Genomic DNA, 6,406 nt, shown 5'->3' with positions numbered 1-6,406 from the left:
GTCATTTGCATAGGGTCAATGGAGTGGCTGGAGTTTATTGGACGGTTAACTATATTTGGAATATATATTGAAAAAATTCTCCCCCTCGTTTTCTTTTTAATTGTGATGTTGTGCTTTTCGAAAGTCAATTTGATTAATTTTTAAAGTTAAATTAGATTACATTAATTAGATACTTTAAACTAAAAAAAAATAGTATTTAAAAACTATACGAAAAGTAATATAGATTGCAATTTTTGCATATCAATATAATGAAAAAATATATCGTAAAATATTAATCAAAGTTCTTATTGTTTGATTCGAAAAAAGAAAATCATGACAACTATAAAGAACGGAAAGGGTATTATTATGTTTCAAAGAAACAAGATCACTTGTTCACTGGCAAATTGAATAAAAATAATGATTTTTTCACGTTTTATAAAAAAAAATAAAGATCTTTACTTGTAAAAATTAAAATTTTCTTATCAAGAATTCATAATTTAAAGCTAAAAAAGAATTTGTAAATAACCTAAAAGAATTCTCTCTTATTTTCCTCTTTCCCTTTTTTTAAGTGATTTTTGAAACTTTATTTTTGCTTTATTTAATTTATATATTTGTAGGTGAGGATTTGGACAATGACTGTGGTTGAGAGGTGAGTGTGGATAATATTGAGTGACGCAGCGTCTAGTGGGAAATGGGACAATTTTTGGCATTATATGTCCGTTTGTGTACTTGTTTAGACGCATTTTAGGCTTTAGCTCAAGGTGGTTTATGGAATTTAATTCCCATGCAATCCTTGTATAATTCATATTTACTCTCCGATTCATTTAATTTGTCATTTTTTATGCTTTCTTAAAGAAAATATTATTTATTCTCTCTGTTTCAAAATACTAGTATTTTTAGCTTGGGCATACCCCTTAAAAAAATACTAATTTCTAGAAAGTAAGATTTACAGTAAAACATCTATAAATTAATATAGGTGGGACCATGAAATTTTATTATTTTATAGACATATTATTTAATCGATAAATTAATATTTATTAATTTAAAGAATGGTTTGAGATTTAATGAAGGTTAATTTTGATTACATCAAAATCATTGTATTTTACTAATTTATGTACCATATTTATTGATTTCACATAAAAAAAATATTAGATATAAAGTACAATGAATACATCAAAATCATTATATCTTACTAATTTATGTATCATATTTATTGATTTCACATAAAAAAAACATTATATATAAAGTACAACGAATACATCAAAATCATTATATCTTACTAATTTATGTATCATATTTATTGAATTGTCACTATCGTGCAAACAAAAGAGCATGGATGATAACTGTGCTTTTTGATGAATATATTCGTTGATTTGACCACAAAATGCATGGTAGACGAGTTTTGCTTATGGTAGATAATTGTCCAGCCCAAAATAGAAATATTGAAGGACTACAAAATGTTGAATTGTTTTTCTTGCCACCCAACACGACATCCAAAATTCAACCTTGGGATGCTGGGATAATAAGAACTTTCAAGATGTATTATCATAACAGATATTATCGTAGGATATTAGAAGGCTATGAAGTGGGACAAACTGATCCAGCAAAGATTAATGTTTTGGATTCTATCAATTTTACAATCATTGCTTGGACAACAAATGTTCAGCAAGAGACAATAGCAAATTGTTTTCATGTAACATCTCGCCAATTTGAAATAACTAGGAAGAAGTTAGGAATTGGAAATAACAATTTTTGGAACGAATCTGAAAATTTGTTAAGTATGTTAAGTTGAGTTTTGGTCAACTTCAAACGACCATAACTCCTAGCTCAGAATGAGTTAGGTGTGGTTCCAGATATCGTAGGAAAGATCTTGGAAAAATCTTTCCAACGCCACCGAGTTTGTGCAATTTTGAGTTCGTATGAGTGAGATATGCCCATTTGAAGTTGGATTGTTCGAATAAGGAAATGTCCAATCCGGATTTTTGAAGGGTAGTTTAGTCTTTTCCTTATCCAATTTATTAAATCCGTTTTTTAGTAATTATTTGGATTCTAAACTGAGTTAGTTCAGTTTACACACTTAAGAAATACGCTAGGGCTTGGAGAGAAGAAAAAGGAGGAGAAAGGAGAAGAGAAACTCAAGATTCGTCAAGTTCTTGCGATTTTGGTTGTGAAATTCGCCAAGGATTCAATCCTACAAGGTATGTGAGGCTTTCATAACGTTGGGTTTGTTCACCCACATGCCAAACATGTTTATTTCAGCATGAATTCGTCCTAAAAGAGATGAAAGTTGATGTTCTTTATTTGTATTCTTGAATTTGATATCGTTCTTGAATTGGGCTGAATTGAGATGTTTCTGAGATCTTTACGTCGTGGTTTAGAGTTGCCTTGATTTAGGTTCTTAGGTACATATTCTGGGTATCGAAATCTAAAAATAATTTGAGACAAATAGTCGAGTTTAGGCAAATTGGGGCTGGAAACTGAAGAAGGTAAAAGTCCAGCGGGTTTTGGCACGCAAGTCCGCGTCGCAGACTTGCTCTCCCAGTGAACAAAACCAGCACCGCATCGCGGTTGGGACGGGGACTCCTCTGTCTCAAAATTTAATTTCGCAATCAAATATTTAAATGAAACTCTGCGTCACAGACTTGTTCCAAGACGATGATTTCTTGATCTTTACTCATGTTTAGCTATCTACAAACACTCTTAAACATCATGAGATCTTTCCTATCACCAATCGCAATCCTCGAATCCATAATTCAATTCAAGGAAAGTAAAGAGTCAAGTAAAGTGAAGTTAAGAGTCAAGTCAAGTTAAGAGAAGTTTATAACGTTTTCAAAAGTCTTTCACAAACGTTTTAACTTTGTTTTAAGACTTAAGTTTCAAGTTAAGCAAAGAGTAAAGAGTTAGAGTTCATTTTCTCAAAAAGCTATAAGGGAACTAAGTATTCCCAAAAGTTTAAAATGTTTTCACAATTGAACAAGAAAGGGAAACATTGATTTCCAAGAGAGCTTTTAAGCTAAAGTTTTGAGTAATTATCTCAAACCAAAGAAAGAAGTTTTGATTTTAAATCATTGAGCTAAGTATATTTTAGGAGTAGTATTGAGCACCGCTAAGGGGATGCGAGTTCATATTAACTCAAGTCTCCATAAATCATATAGTCATCATGGGTAGTAAATGATCATACTTTTTAGATGACTCCTTAAGATGCTTTTAGCATAGACTAGTGGATCCACTTAGTTAAGCGTTCTATATGACGTCAAAATATAGGATAGTTCTGGCAGCGTGGGCAAGACGCTGTATCACCACTTAGGCTGATGGTAGTGGTTGTCGGTTAGAGAAAATCCCACAGAAACTATATTACTTTATTACATGAGTAAAGTTGAGTTTGTTATTGCATTTTCTTTAACGAACTAAGTTGTTTTCCCACTGTTTTACAAGCTTTATATATATTGCATGTGTTTTATTGTTTTATATTGAGTTAAGTTGTTCAGGAGTTGAGTAAAGCCAAGGTAAATGTTTCTTTCAGATTCTTTTCAAGTTTAAGTTATGTTTAGTGTCGCACCCTATTTCGAACCGGCCGAAACAGTTCACAATATAATGTGGCTGACACTCTGTTTTTTGGAAAAAAATGTTTTTGTTTTGTTTTAGAGTCGCCACCTAAATTTTAAGAAAAATATTAGGAAAACCATTTTTATGTATGTAAATGTAAACTCTGTTTTGATTTGCGAAACCAGTGAGATTCTGAGTAAGGGTTTTGATTACTCGAGGGGAAGGTGTTAGGCATCCCTCAAAGCCTATCCGAAGATAGTCCTTGAACTCAATTTAGGAAAATATGATTAGGAAAACTTGTTTATTATTTGATTTTAATGATTAAACGATAAGTTATTAGTTAGTTTAAGAAAAGGATACAATACAAGGTATGACATATATATGTCTTATAAAATATATTTAATAGTAGTATTTTTATCATATTGTAAAAATAAATAAATAAATGTACTTAAGAGTACGATTTATATGTAAAAATATATATAGTTGTATCATAAAATTATCCTAAAAATAAGTAGATATTGCATTTGTGAGAATCTGTCGTCTTATATAAGACGTGAAATAAAAATAAGATAGTAGTTGGGTGTGAATACGTAGTAATATGTGATGTGTAATATGAATGAAAATATACAAATTGGAATTTTCTAAAATAAAATAGAATAAATGATAATAAATGTCAAAATATCATATAAAGGCTTGTGATCTTAAATATATTTATTATGAAGTGTAATATGTAAGTTGTTCGAGACGTATGAATGTTTATCATTTATTTTTATTTTTACATGTAGGGATAAGTTGACAATAAATTGTATTTAGTAAAATAACATGTATGTTTAAGTGTAGAGATTTATAAATTATAAATAATATTAGCAAAAGAGATAGTAGATAATAATAAGTTATGTAGAAAAATATAGAGTATATACCTTTATATGTACGACATATGTATGTGTACCTTGTATTTGAACCTGTTTGCATATCTAAAATTTGAAATAGTATGCTAAAAAGATTAAAATGTTGTTAGCAATGTTTGATTCAAAAAAGTAAGTATAGTCAATACATTTTATAAAGGGGTGATGTAAAGAGTATAAAAAATAGGCCTAACTATTGAAACTTATTCTATAGTTACATTTGTTTTGTTAAATATATAAGCCTACTTCCCTACTTATTTCTTTAAAAAAATGTATATCTAAAGATAAGTATCTTAGCCTTAAGTAAATTTCTAAATGTAATTATTCTAGCCTTCAAACTAGTTTCAAAATATTTGAACGTCCTAAGTGATGAGTAGGCCTAAATGAATATTATTTTAGACTTTATGTATCCCTCGATTCATAATTTTAGATAATAAATTTTCCTACTCCTTAAGATAAAGGCCTAAGTATATATTTCTTTTCCCCAATTTTGAAACACCTAAACGAATATTATTTTAACCCTTTGAAACTTTATTTGGAAAACTTTTAAAACTATGAGCCACCTCTTTTCAACTTAAAAGGCCCTAAGGAATGTTTTAAGTAAAAATGCTAACCCATTTTTAAGAAAATATCTTTTGCATCGTACTCTAAAGGGGTCTCAACTAAATTCATAAACAAATAATGTTAATTCATGTGAAATAAGCTTCAAAATAAAAGACAAATAATATATCAAAACTTGTAAGCAAAGATTAGCCAATATATCCAAACAATATAATTAAGACTCAAAAAGAGGAAGACTAAGAAATATTGGACTCCTAATTTGCGAGGCTCCAAGCATTACGATGATCCTAATTTGTTGTTGTCCTCATATCTTAGGCCAATAACGAGTTCCAAAGTAGAAACTCCAGCTCTCCGATTGTACATGAGACATATGAAAGAAAAGGGGTAAAGATTAGCAACTTAATCAATAGTACAGTAATGCAAACATGCAAACAGACATGAACAAAAATAAATAAATACAGTGACATCAATCCTTATAAGTCCAACAATCTAAGAACCTAAAGACGAGCTAATCTGCCAACAAAATCATGTAACTATCAATTTTCTTATGAGTGTTAACATTTGACTTTAGGAGGTACTTGCTACATCATAATACCAATAAAAAAAAAATCTTCTCTTGAGAATCCATACATTTTCTAGCTAAATTTGAAACAGTACTTTGAGAACTCTGAAAACGAGATTAGGGTCAAATAGAGTACTAAGATATTCTCAAGAAAATATTCAGCTAATCACTCCTATCTAAATAATAATAGTTAGATATAGAAAACTAGTCTCGGCTTAACAACCCATTCTTTAAAAAAATAACACAAATACTTTAGACTCCATGAACATTTTCACACAGTAGTTTACAATAAAGTGAACAAGAAATGATAAGAAAAACACGTTCAACCTCATTATCACAAAGACGTTTCGATATACCCTTAGAGATAAGAAAGAATGGGATAAAGAGAAATTGAAATACAACCATATGTAGCAACATAAATGATTCATCTCTTCCAATGTAAGGAGTGAACATAAGACATAAGAAATTAACTCAAATTAGAGTGTAATAAACTAGACGACTTATTGTTGAATTACTATTTTTATCGAGTTCTTAACTATTAGTGATCTCTCATAAAACAATTAGACTTAAACAAAGGCACAATTCATGCTCACATAAATATTTGAAGGCATCAGATGATAAAAAAAATAAGCCAACCAAAAGCTTTCTTAAAAAATATATATAAAACTGTACAAAAATAAACATTTTATAAAAAAAATATGATCTAAAACTTAGAATCATAACCCTGCACTCATTCGCTCAATATTGGATCTCATGAATAACAAACAAGCTAAATTTTGATGAATAAAGAAGGATATAAATCCAAAGAGGAGGATAATACAGTACATTAGAGTCAAACTAAACATGAGAAAAT

Source organism: Solanum stenotomum, chromosome 2 (genome assembly GCF_019186545.1).
Source record: "Solanum stenotomum isolate F172 chromosome 2, ASM1918654v1, whole genome shotgun sequence".
In the NCBI taxonomy this organism is placed as follows: domain Eukaryota; kingdom Viridiplantae; phylum Streptophyta; class Magnoliopsida; order Solanales; family Solanaceae; genus Solanum; species Solanum stenotomum.
This window is presented reverse-complemented; position numbering follows the sequence as displayed.